Raw genomic sequence first — 13,555 nt, forward strand, 5'->3', positions numbered from 1 at the left:
CAGCCCCTTGGTGGAAAATCAATGTCCATTGAGAGTTTTGAGACACTTCAGTCCTTATAAAAAAAATTGCTTGATTTGTCCTTGAGTGGAGATTCGGTGGTCATAGGGACTAATCAATACTTGTATTACCTTCACTCATTCACCCACGTGCAGCTTTATTCACTTTTCTTCCGCTTCCTACAACATCATGATGCATGTGGGACAAAATATTGCTTGAAGTGGAAAATTGAAGTCCATAGGGACTTTTTGCATTAAAGGTGGAAATTCCCTGGTCATCAAGACTCTCCACATTCCATTCACTTTACCTCCTTGCAAGCTAAGTCCCTAGAGTGGAAATCCGACCTCCATCAAGACTCTTGTCCTTATAAACTTGTTGCTCTGGAGACTGTCTTGAGTGGAAAATCCAAGGTCATCGGGACTTTCCATCCGGACATCTTCATTCCTTTATTAACTAAGTCCCAGGAGTGGAAAAACATGGGTCATCGGAACTAATGTATTTTTTGCCTTGTAAACTTTCTTTCCAAGTGGAAAATGACCCTCATTAAGACTAAACATTCCAAACATATGTCCCAAACTCAAAATAGGTAATTTGATGCTCAAAATGAAGGGGAAAAACGACCTCCATCGGGACTGATTGATTTTACCTTAACTTCTCAGTGGAAATATGTCTCCCATCAGGACAAAACAAATTTTCATGACTTCCATTGCCCAAACTTGATTTTGTTCATTCATTTGTGTAGTGGAAAATCCCATTCCATCAGGACTAATGGATTTTAACTCTTCGCACAGTGGAAAAATGATCTCCATCGGGACTAATGGATTTTTAACTTTGTTTTGCATTGTTTTGAGTCCCCAAGAGTGGAAAATCATAGTCCATGTGGACTTTCACAAAAATCACATCAATTTGCAATAATTTTATCATTTTTGCTCAAAATTTCTAAAGGCAAAGTGGAAAATTGACCTCAGGAGGGCAAACTGACACATTAAAGTGACTTGACACTTAGGATCATTTTCTTACAATTTAACAACCTTTCAACCCTCTCATAAGCAAAGGCTAAAACTAAGAGACTACTGCTACACCAAGACAACCAAAGCAAAACAACTGCCCTAAAAAGAAAAAAAGTGGGGGTCCCCATTTGCAATGGGGCGATGTGTGAAAACGTCACAATAGGTCTTCACAGTTTTCCTGGCCGTACACACCTACATTCTATCATACGACCTAAGAAGAGTGTCGTGTGACTTCCAAAAGCGAATGCACCTCAACAAATCCCAATGTCATCAGCCAAAACTAATCTACAGCAGTCATACCATTTCTAGAGGCCGCCATACCACTTTCTTCTGCCGCACTCAATCTTCAAACAATCTCATTTCTGCTGCAATCACCATATCAAACAAGCTGCTTCCGTACAACATTTTTTACAGCAGTCCTACAGTCTGATCACTGTCCAACTGCCATCATTTGATTCATATTGCAATCCATTGGTCTAACAGCATTCTGATTTTGTTCCAACAATTGCCAATCTTCCAGAACTGAAAACTGTATAACAATACGGCAGCTTGTGAATTGGTAATTTGTCATTATGAATTCTGAAAATTGTTTTCTAGTATAGCATATCAGTTATGAGATTAATGAAATTTTCCAGCAGTTATAATTAATGAAAAATTAAATCTGAGGGTTTCATCATTCAATTTCATGTTGTTGCTATCCGATATTTTGCTATCATGCATGAATTAAAAACAACATCAAAATTGCATGTCTGAAAATAAAAATTTGAAAAGAGACCTTACATCTTAGCATTAAATCATGAATCCACCTATCCTGAATTTTGTTTCAAATGCAAAGTCAGTAAACACAAGCTTTCAAGCCTGAAAGGGCTCTTTGATCAGCTAATCAGTTAGTAATCTGAAGGAGTTAGAGTTTTAACTTTAACCATAGCATTTGACATGATTCTCTGATTGGAGAGAGGGATCCTATCCTCTTTTTCACTGAATGTTTATACTCTTTTGTTCTATTTGTGTATGTGTGGAGACCTTCAGAATAGTCTAGAGTTAGACTGGTCATATTGGTTTCTTCAATGAGCTCTATCAAAAGAATCTGCTGTTCTCTTATTGAATCTGTCTGCAGAGGTTGTGGATAGTAAAGAGGCAAGAAAGTTGTTAAATAGTTGTGCCCACTTAGTGGTTCATACTTCAAGTTCATATAGTGCAAGCTTGATGAAGCCTCTAAGAGCAATTTAAGTAGTGCAGTGGTACAGATAACAAAAGCATCTCCATTAGCACCTTCTCTTCTGACCTTGGGTTGAACACTAACAATTATACAGAAAAGGTGAGTCTTGCAAAAGGCCTATATATAACCTGATCTTTGGTTTTGAAAAGGTTTTGAAAAAGCTCTCTTTTTTAAAGACTAGAAAATTAATATTCAGCTTATACAATCAGTGCTGGGGGATTGGGTTATCCAGGTTCACGAGATTGTCAAAGTAAATGCATACTTTCTCACATATTATTTTCCTAGACTCCCACAAAATGATTTCTCCAGACTCTCACTGAAGAATGTTAACTGTAAGGAAGCAAGTTCATTGTCGTTGCAAATCTTTTCTTAGGATGTGACAATAAATATAAAGTTCTTAGAGAGATTACCCTGCCAAAATTGCATACCATGGAAAACATAATGAGGTTTTAAAAAAAGAATTTTGAGTTCTTAGAAAGAAACAATGGCAGGTCACAGTGAATACATAAAGAATCTCCAAATATTTTCAGATGGATTCATGAATCACATTCAGTTATGGTGATCTCCTAGAAACTACCTAGTGATCTCTGCATCCCATTACGCATGTCATCAGCCAAATAAAGATCAAATGCTCAATATTGGAATGCTAGCACAAAGGCCCAAGTGGAAGCTGATTGGATGGATCTAGATCACCCCATGTAAGAACAAGAGATCAAAAAACATAGCAAAAGGATGCTGAACCAGCAGTAATTAGAGTCAACTACATAGTGTCCAATCAACCTGTTTGTCAGCATTCAAGTTTGATATGTTGTCCTCTTAGTTTTGCAAGTAGCAATACTATTACTGATTGCTTTTAGCCATAGCCTTTCTACAAATTTAGGCCTATAGCCGATAAGAAATGTTACACCCCATTTTATGAAATTGACAATATTTTTCACTTTCATGTTATGGTGTGGTAGATATGCATGTGAAAATTAGATTACATCAGATGGATGTTTGAAATTTGGATATCTGATGTTTAACATTAATGCATAACGATATATGACTGCCGCTTTTCTTTCAATATTTATGATGAAATAAATGAAATGGGCTGACTACTGTTGTGGTTGCTAGAAAGGATGCAGGACGATCCATCCTGGCCCAGAAGGTGGGCATCACTGGAGAGAGGGATATAGACCTGGTGAACAAGCAAGCCATGCCATCTGAATTTCCACACACACGTAGGTTCAAGTTGTTATTGTTTTGTGATCAAGTTATTGATTGGAGCACCTTGCGTCTCTTCAAGTATAGTGTCAGTTTGAAACTATGTCGACACTATGTTGTCAAGACCTAGCTCTATGCATTGGTTGGTTAAAACCTAGATGTAGTTTGTTGTTTTCTTGGTTTATTATTTATCTATTATTGATGTTTATATTACTATAGTCTCATCATATATAAATATATGTATAGTTACGTGTAAAAATATATATGCGTATGAAAATATACATATAAGTACATGTATATAAATGTATACGAATTTATACATATAAATACATATGTAAAGATGAGTAATAAAGACGAAGATTTATTTATACAAACATATTGTATTGTGGGATTAAATTCCATGTGGCTACATTGCCAGACTTAATAGCCTATGAAGTTGTGATATCATGTCAAAGATAAGCCGATTATATACAGCTTCATAAAGCCTTGCATCGAATCACATATGTGTTTTTGAAATGTGTTTTCCTTGGCCGATATTGGCACCTTGGTATTGATATGTTAATGATTATATCGAAGTGTGTAACCGAGTGGATAATGATCCAGAGTGGCTTAAAGAAATGAGCTTATTATTGTTGCATTCTAAATATGTTTAGAGAGTTTTTGTTGCAATATATACATTATGGAAGACGCAATATATGGCACAAAGAGAAGGAATATCAGGCTCTTAACCATTTCTTATAGCATTTTGGCCTTTGCTTATGAAAGCTCGATAGGATTGCTATTGGCTTATTCTTCTTGATATGAGAACTGTTTCCTTGTCACAAGGTCAAGGGAAATAAATAAAATTTGGAGTTTGATTCAAAGTAAGGAAGCATCTTCTTGAAACCGTTTTCATTATTCACTTTGGATACTTTTATTTTCATCGTGGGAAAAGACAGGTTTATTATTGAGGAAAGTAATTTGGGAGCTTGAAAAAGGAGAAAAGAGGAGAGATTGTTTACTTTCTCTGTTAGCCATACGGCTGTGAGAGACTTGTTATCTTCATGCTAGACGGAGAGTAGTTAGTGTGCAAGATTTCTGTAGATTTCAAAAGCTGATATTCCTTTCTTATGTTGGGAGAGCGAATAAGTTAGAAGTGATTACAAATGTTTTCTCCAAGATTAATCTGGCTGAGTCGAGGATTAAGTTGAAGTGTTCTTTTCTTGAGCCTTTATTAGCAGCTGTGTAAGGGTTAGTTTGACTCTTAGAGCTTAAGTATAAAAAGAAGAAGAGAGTATTGTTCGAGGGAGGGAAATTCCACTCTAAAGGGAACTCGCAGCTTCAAATCTCTTATCAACTCTGCATCCTAATCTCCAGGCATGTGTTCTTTCTTATTCTTAGGCTTTTCTTTAAGCGAATTGTAAAGTTCGAAAGACTCCTACTGCACTCAATAGTATGAAACTAGAAGTGAAATGAGCTACAATATTATTATTAAATTCCAATTTATGGAACATAGTTTGAATTGCTTATGCATACGTATTGAGTTAAGCAAGGGTTTGTCAATTGTTGTGTATATAAGCATTATCTTTATTTGAAAGAAGAATACAGTTTAATTGTTCTCGGAAGATGATACTAAGAGTATATACTCATGCTTGCATATACAGGTAATGTACATGCATGCATGAGTATATGAACTCTTCCATATATGCTATTTTATTGTGAGATAGACCTGTCTGGTTTGTGAGTAAGTTCTATTAAGAACAACAGTATAGTCTTTATTGTTTTATCACTCAGTCTTTTGAAGATGAGAAATGAATATATCCTACCATGCTATGAGAATAGAAAACACATAGTTTCTCATAAGCCCATATGTATACATATAAGTGCAAGGAATGTACTTTATGTACACATTCGAGTATATGGAATTCTATGAATTCTTACTAGTGTAATTATGAATGGAGAAACAATGAAAACTGAATTAAGAACCATTAGGGCAGCAAGTAAGTTGTACCTTATTCAAGACTCTTTCTTAACAAAGAACTATAAACGTAGTAAATGTAATGTCCCCTTCCTAAGATAGTTGAGTTCTTGCCGGATTAGCCTATTGATAGGAGTCCCTGTAGGCTAATACAGTGGACGAGGGGGGACTTATATAGTGAGACAGGTGCCTTTCGGGAAGTGTTTGAGGCATTTTGGGAGCTTCAGGCCAGTTTCCTATTTTTTAGGAAGGGCCCCTATTTTTTAGGGAATGACTGTCAGTTCACCCAGAATGTGGGGAAAGATAGCAGGAGTCACTACGAGCCTCCTCAGTTGTTTTGGAGGTGCCTCCAAAATTTTAGGGAGGTTCCTATTTTTTAGGAGCAAACTGGCAGTGACTAGTGGACCCACCAAGATGTCGGGAGGATTGACAGGAGGCCAGTGGTGTGAGTTTCTGTGTTCAGGCATGATTCCTTAGCCTTGGAGGAGGATTCCTAGATTTTAGGGGAAACCGGCAGTTAGAGTTCTATGCCCAGTCATCATTCTGGGGACCAGTGGCACCCTCAGTTTCAGTTTGGAGGTGATTGGATGTGTTTTCAAGGAATAAATCGGATTTTTGAATAAGGACTTAAATATGTCCATTTATTTAAATAAGTTATTAAATAAGCTTACTTTAATATTAATAATAAAAGGGAAGTGGACCCCCTTGCAAGTAATGATGCCTAGAGACATAACTTTGTCTCCTAAAAACAACTTAATCATTAATCACAAAGGCTTTCCTAAGAGGTTTGATTTCCTTCATGAGAGGGAATATGCCATAGAATCAACCTAAGAATATGCCAAAAGATGCCTTTTGGAGGGAATTTGATCCAAGAGGAGAATAAAGTGACTTTTGGGAGGGAAATTTGCTAGCTTACCGGGTTTGCCTCCCCCCCTCCCTGGTTTGGGCCCGGTACAGTCCGGGTCCCTGGTTCGGGTCTGGTCCAGCCTTGGTTCGACCAGGGTTCGAATTTCCCAAAGGGGGTTCGACCTGGTACGAACTCGGGTGGACCAAGATCGAACCAAGTCAAACCCGAGCGGACCCAAGTCGAATCCAAACGGCTAGGCGGCCCAAAACGCATTTTTTTATGCAAAATTTTAGTTTTTTTTAAAATCCGCCATGTAAAAAGTGAAACTTATACCCTAAAAGTGACTTCTAAACATTATATTCACTCATTTCACCTCATTTGTGTTGCAAACAAAAGTTTTATGAGAGCAAGTTGAAGAAAGGGTGAACAAAATTTGGCTTCCAAGATCAAATAGGAGTTGAAGACTGATTTTTGAAGCTTCAACAAGTGCTGCAGCATCATTTTCATACATTTGCAAGCTCCCATTGCCTACAAGAGGTAGATTTTTTAACATTTTTTTCCAACTATTTTTGTTTCCCAAATTTTCAAACATCAAACATTAATTGTTTTTCATTATTTTGTTTTTGTTTTTGAATATGTTTATGTTATTTCTTTCCATAGGAACTAAAATGACATCTACCTCTTCCTCCGTTGGCAATGAACAAACAATTACAAAACAAAGAAATGATCCGAATTCTCTCTTATGGAAGTATGTTGACATTTTAAACCCACTTCCAGGAGGTGGGGGATTCCGTTGGAGATGCCAAGGATGTGGTATTGAACGTAATAGTTCATATTATCGGGTAGTAGGCCATTTGTGTGGAATAAAAGGAAGAGGCATCAAAAAATGCCCTGGAAAAGATGGTAACCCTATACCAAATGAGATAGTGATGAAATATTTTAAGGAGCATGAGGAGGCAGAAGAGAGAGAAGCCCATAGATTGACTCAAACCTCTGCAAAGAAAACAAGGGGAATGCAAGCACCATCTCATCCCGATGTTGTAGTACAAGACCACCCCTTCTTTTCCACAAATGAACCTGAAAATGAACTACCCTTGACACGCAAAAGAACAAAGGGGCCTTTAGAAACCGCATTTCAAAATGAGAGTAGAGACATTGCTGACCAAGATATAGAAAGGTGCATTTCTGCAAATGGGTTGGCTTTCAATGCAGTTCGCTCCCCATATTGGAAGCAAATGATAAAAAGTGTTAATGAAGCTCCAAGAGGGTATAAGGGCCCCGGTTATGAGAAGGTGCATGGAACATTATTGGACAAAGAGGTGAAGAGGGTTGAAGATGCATTGAAACCCATAAGGGATTCATGGGCATAGACAGGTGTAACAATTGTTTCAGATGGGTGCAAAGATGCTAAAAATTGTCCCTTGATCAATGTCATAGCGGTGTCCCCTAAAGGGGCAATGTTTTTGAAAGCTGTGGATTGTGAGGGCCAAGTAAAAGATGGCCAATTTATTGCAGAAATTCTCATCTCCGCCATTGAGTCAGTGGGACCCCGCAATGTTGTCCAAGTCATAACGGACAATGCAAGAAATTGTAGAGCTGCTGGTTTGTTGGTTAAGGAACGCTATGATCACATCTTTTGGACACCTTGTGTGGTCCATTCACTCAATCTTATGCTACAAAGGATTGGGACAAAAATAAAATGGATCAGAGATGTGTATGCAGAGGCTAAGGACATCCAGATGTTCATCACAAACCACCACATGTCTCAAGGGATTTTTAGATACTTTTCGAATTTGGAGCTATTGAAGGTAAGTGAAATAGTAATTTAATTTTACATTTTCTGATTTTTTTAATTTCAATGTTCATAATATCATTGTGTAAGCTATATTGTGTATTCTTCTTTAAAGTTTGGCTTTATTTTTTAATCATTTTGGCATTAATTTGTGTTATAGGTTGCTGAGACCCGTTTTGCATCAAACACAATCGTCTTAAGACGACTTGTGAAAGTTAGAGTGGCACTATACAATATGGTGATCAGCAACAATTGGACTGTATGGAAGCAGAGTAGCAGTGAGAGGGCAGAAAAAATTAGGGAGAGAATATTGAATGAGAAATGGTGGGATCTTGTTACAATCTCCTAAGTATCACTGAGCCCATTATGAGTATGATTCGCTATACCGACATGGATAGGCCTTGCATTGGTGAGATTTATGATGGCATTGACTCAATACTTGAAAAAATAAAGTTCACTATAAATGCAAAAGAGAATGACCCCGAGGAGCAATTCTTCAAAGAAGTGAAAGCAATTATTGTAGAAAGGTGGAATAAGATGACCACTCCTTTGCATCTTCTTGCCTATGCATTGACACCAAAGTACTATAGCAATCAGTTTCTTGATAAACCAGGAAGGATTCCACCATGGAGAGATCTAGAAGTATCTGATGGGTACAAGGCAGCATTTCTTAGACTATATCCTGATGATGATTTGCGAGATATTGTTTCAAATGAGTTCATTGAATTCGCAAATGGGAATGGTCTAAGTGTTGAGGCACTTCGTCATAGATCCAAGAAGGATGCTCATAACTGGTGGTACTTCCATGGTGCATGCTTCCAACACCTACAACCCCTCGCTGTAAAAGTTTTATCACAAGTAAGTTTAATTAATTAAAATTATCACAAGTTTATTTATAGTTTACTTTGTCTTCATAGGTTGCTAGTAATTTTTAATTTTAATTTTATTAATGTATAACTTCAATTGTTTACTTTGTCTTCATAGGTTGCTAGTTCATCTGCTTCAGAAAGAAATTGGAGCACATACTCTTTCATCCACTCAGTAAAGCGCAATAGGTTGCTATCAAAAAGAGCGGAGAATTTAGTATATGTGCATTCCAACCTACGTCTTCTTTCACACAAACAACGTGACTACACACAAGGGGAAACGAAGATGTGGGATATAGAGCTAGAGCATACTGATTTGGATGCTCCCGCTTCTCAGCTTCTTGCATTGACACTTGATGACTTGGAGGGTGAGCAAACTTATAGTGCAAGTGCAAGTGGCGTTGGCTCATCTAATGTCAATGTCAATGATGAGGAGGATGAGGAGGAGGAGGAGGATGAATTAGCTGATCCATTTGATGATTAAACTTTATATTGTTGAAAGTTGAAACAATGATACTTGAATATTTTGTCATTTTGATATTAAACTTGATGTATATGATGCTATTATGGTATGATCATGATGCTATGATTACAAGTTTATGTTTGTTATGTTGTTTATAATATATATGATGCTATGTGACATACTAATCTTAATTCATGCTTATAGGCTGCACAAATATTAAAATATATATATATATAAAAATAATTTACATGTTTTTCAGTTTTTGTAATAACGAACCCAAACCCCTTTTCAAAATTTTGCCGTACCGGCGTACCGGTTCTTCGAACCCAAACCGGTGCCCGAACCCGAACCGGCAAGCTAGGAAATTTGGCACTCTTTAACTCATTTTTACAGCAGCATTTGGGTTTTGAGCTCTGAGCAGGAGTTTGTGCAGCAGATCAGGCCTTTTGAGAACGAAATCTCTCAGAAGAGTTGATGCCTACAGGTGTGTAAGATCATCCAAGGGTATCTTAGCAAAGAAATTCATCATTTCCAGCATTTGTGAGGGAAAGAAATAGTGGATCAGACTGATAGGAGGGCAGTTTTAGGGTAGTTAATTGCAGATCTAAGTAAATTGGAAGCCCCACAGTAGCCTACAGCAGTCTACAACAACAAATCAACCCAGCCATATCATTTATGACTATTATTGAGCCATTCAGCTGGAGTTGGGGTTTTGAGGATACATTTCAGTTCAAAAAGCAGTGAATTTAAGTGCTGATGTAAAAATCAGACTGTGTATGTGTAGTTGTGTGTATGTGACTGTGCATGTGTAAAAATCAGATTTCGAGAATTTGAGCAGCTGTGCACGGGTATGTTTTAGAAGATTGAAGTTAATAAAAATCAGCCAATTAATTTTAATAGTACTTTCCTTAAATTCTGAATTCTATGTAGTTGTAAAGTTTCATGAATTTTCATATTCTATTGCAAGCATCAGCAAAATCCCAAAAACTTCTTTATTGCATTCATTTCTTTGCAAAACATCAAAAAACCAAAAAAATTAGAAAAAAACAGAAACCAAAGACTTTTTCCAAAAATCAGAGTTTGCAAATCAGCAGTTGGGGTGGTGTATTACAGTAAACCCTTGGTTTCTAAATGATTATGAACTTTGTATGAGTCATATGGGTCATTAAGCTGAAATTAAGCCATAGACTAGTTGAATATCAGTCAAAGAGAACATTAGAGAAATTGTTTGGTATAAACCGTAAGTCTTCTATCCTCATTGAGTGCATTACAACTCACGAAGTCACGAGTATGTGAAGGGTGCTAGTTCTTTCACGTTCTTGACCAGATTGCAAGTTAAGTTGAATTGACTTGAGACTCTCTCTTTTAAAATATTTGTTTTCTTTTTGTTCATGAGAACTAGTGGCAATTCCCAAAGTCAATGGATGTGAGTACGCTTCACTAGAGGTCCCATGTCAACTCTTGATTGTTTTGAGTCATATGAGTTTGAACTGTAGGTAGAAGGACATCTATAGTTGTATGGTCAATTGGAACTATGTAGGACACCACGCTAGCCTCAAATGGCATACCTTGACCAATTCCCTTGTCTATACCCTCGTGAAGGATAGGACCACTTCCAATCTGTGGTTGAAGGAAAAGCACTTGGATGATGCTCTCCCTCTTGCATATACATGCCGAGGCTTGAGATACAGATCACGTCTTGCGATAATTTGTTTTCAATGAAACGTAAGTTCCTGGCTTGTAACGCCTCTGCCATATCTTCTCGCCTTCGCAAATATCTATTACTGCGGCCTCTATTGCCAGAAGTTAATCTAGTCTGTACGTTTTCAATTTGTTTCAGTTACTTTCTCTAAAACCCTGCGATTTCTGCATTATTCTTTTCAAAATATATATCTCCACGTGATTATCTTTCACTGCTCTTTGTTTCAGCTTTCAACATTGAACTTTAGTTTCCTAACCTGAGTTAAAAAATTCTAAAAATCTTTGTTCTGCAACAGACGTTTTAATTAAAGTTTTCAAAAAAAGAGATCTCTCTTGTTTTAAATATCACATTCCAACTTGCATGAGTTTTTTTTGTTTTTTTTAAACAAATTTTGTTAAATTTTTTTAACTTCATACGTATATTAAAAGGCTTCTTTAAAAATTTATAAAGTTTTAATATATATAAAACCTTTAAAAAGCTTAAAAGTTTTATTAAAAAAGTTAATGATTTTTTTTTTTTTTTAAATTTTAATATATGAAGTATTTTAATAAAGTTTGTTTATAAATAGTTTTAATATATTATTATTAAATATTTCAATGTTTTTTTATAAAGTTTATTTAAATAAAATTAAATTTTTTTATAAAAAAACTTTAAATTTGTTATTAAAGATTTTCAAATAATATTTTTGATAAATATTTTTTTTAAATTATTGAATTTTGGTTCAATTTTAATCAAGGAGGGTTTTTTTTTCGTTTTTTAATTAAAGGGGGTATTTTTCTTCCAAAGCAAATAAAATTGAATTGGTATGCTATGTCAAGATTATAAAATTGAATTTTGTAGACATATGTGTCATATAATTGATCCAAAGCATATAAAATCATTGCTAATGCTCAATTATAATTTGTTCAAGTATTATTAGTTTACTCACAATTTTGCCTTGTGAGTTTTATTATTGATTTCAATGATTAGCATAATGCTATCAATTTTGCCTTGTTGCAAAATTTCTCATATGATTTTATACCATCTCTTTGTATGCACTTAATGCATGTTTCGTAAGATGTGTAGGGAGCCCTTTCTATAAGGTTAATCATGAAGGGCAACTCAGTTGCACCTCATTCATAGTAACCTTTTGGGACCCACGGAGATTATCTCCATCCAGATTATGGTATGCACTTACATTTATTGATGATTATGAACTTGGAACTCTATTTTTCATAGTAACAATCATGTTCTTGAAATCATCATGCTAAATTTCATATCTATTGAAAGGCAATCTAGTTTTAAACTCATAATTCTTGGAACTGATTATTATAAGGCATATCTCAATTATTGTTTCAATGGTTTTTTAAAATAATTTGGTGTTGATCATGGGCTATCTACTCCCTATACACACCTCAACACATTGGTGTAATGGAAAGGAAGCATTTGGTGTTGGTTTAGTTTATTGATTCATCTCTAAACCTCATCAATCTCATTTTGAGTGACAAAGAAAATTTTAAAATTTGTTAAAGGTACTCTTCATGTTGGTTTATTTTATTATACAACTTGTGGATTTATTTTAAAAGGATATTATGATTCAATTCTAAGGGGAGATCCCAATGATGGGAGATCCACTTGTGGTTTTTTGTTTCTTTGTAGCATCAAGTTCAATCTCATCGACTTGTAAGCAATATCAATCTACTTCTCTTGGATCTAACGAAGTTGAATATAAAAGTTGTAAAAATTAATTGAAAGAGATTCCATAGTTAAGAAGATTACTTTAAGACTTGCCTACTACCTCATTTCTCTTCATTACAAATCAAATTTGAAGACAAACAAGTTTCACTTCTATATTGCAAGGGCAAACATCAAGTTGCAGATATTCTATCAAAACCACTTTGTAAAGAGAAGTTCCAATTTCATTGCAAAATCTTGGTTTGCAACCCATTGAAGGGTTTGATGTAAATTCCCCAAGTAAAGCTTAAGTGAGGGTGTTAGAATATTTAATCTTTACTTGGCTTAGGTTTCTTTATTTGTATTTAGTTTGGGATATTCCTTTGGAATCCCTACATATAATTTGTCCTCTTGTACATATGTGAGGAGAAGTCATTTTTTTTATTTTCCTTTATTAAGGAATATTAGATTTCCTCCTTAAGAGGATTGTGACACATTGCACACACATATTATGAATGGTGGCATTCATAGAGTTGGGAGTTACAAAATAACTCCTCTCCTCATCTCTACTTAAGAGATGCTTCTCCTCTCTTTTCTTCTATGGAAGCATTTCTATGTTAAACTCATTCTCTATTTCTCTCATTGTATTTTCTTAGGCTTTATGCCATCTTCATGATCATGGGGTTTTTTCTTTGCTTTTTCCCCTTACAAATCTTGTGTCTCCTTCTTGGATTATGGTGTGCTTACTCTTGGTTTTGGCTTCTCATTTTTATGGTAAGACTCTACCTTCAAACAATTGCTCATTCTGATTAGTTCTTTCTTGGTACTTCATGTTATTTTCCTTT

General features: G+C 35.7%; 1 protein-coding gene across 2 annotated transcripts in view; it reads right to left on the reverse strand.

The window, feature by feature from the left end:
- LOC131044513 (uncharacterized) overlaps nucleotides 1-13,555 on the reverse strand; it is a 99,423-nt gene that overhangs the window by 24,182 nt on the left and 61,686 nt on the right. The window lies entirely within an intron of this gene.

The sequence above is a fragment of the Cryptomeria japonica genome, chromosome 3 (genome assembly GCF_030272615.1).
Source record: "Cryptomeria japonica chromosome 3, Sugi_1.0, whole genome shotgun sequence".
Taxonomy (NCBI): domain Eukaryota; kingdom Viridiplantae; phylum Streptophyta; class Pinopsida; order Cupressales; family Cupressaceae; genus Cryptomeria; species Cryptomeria japonica.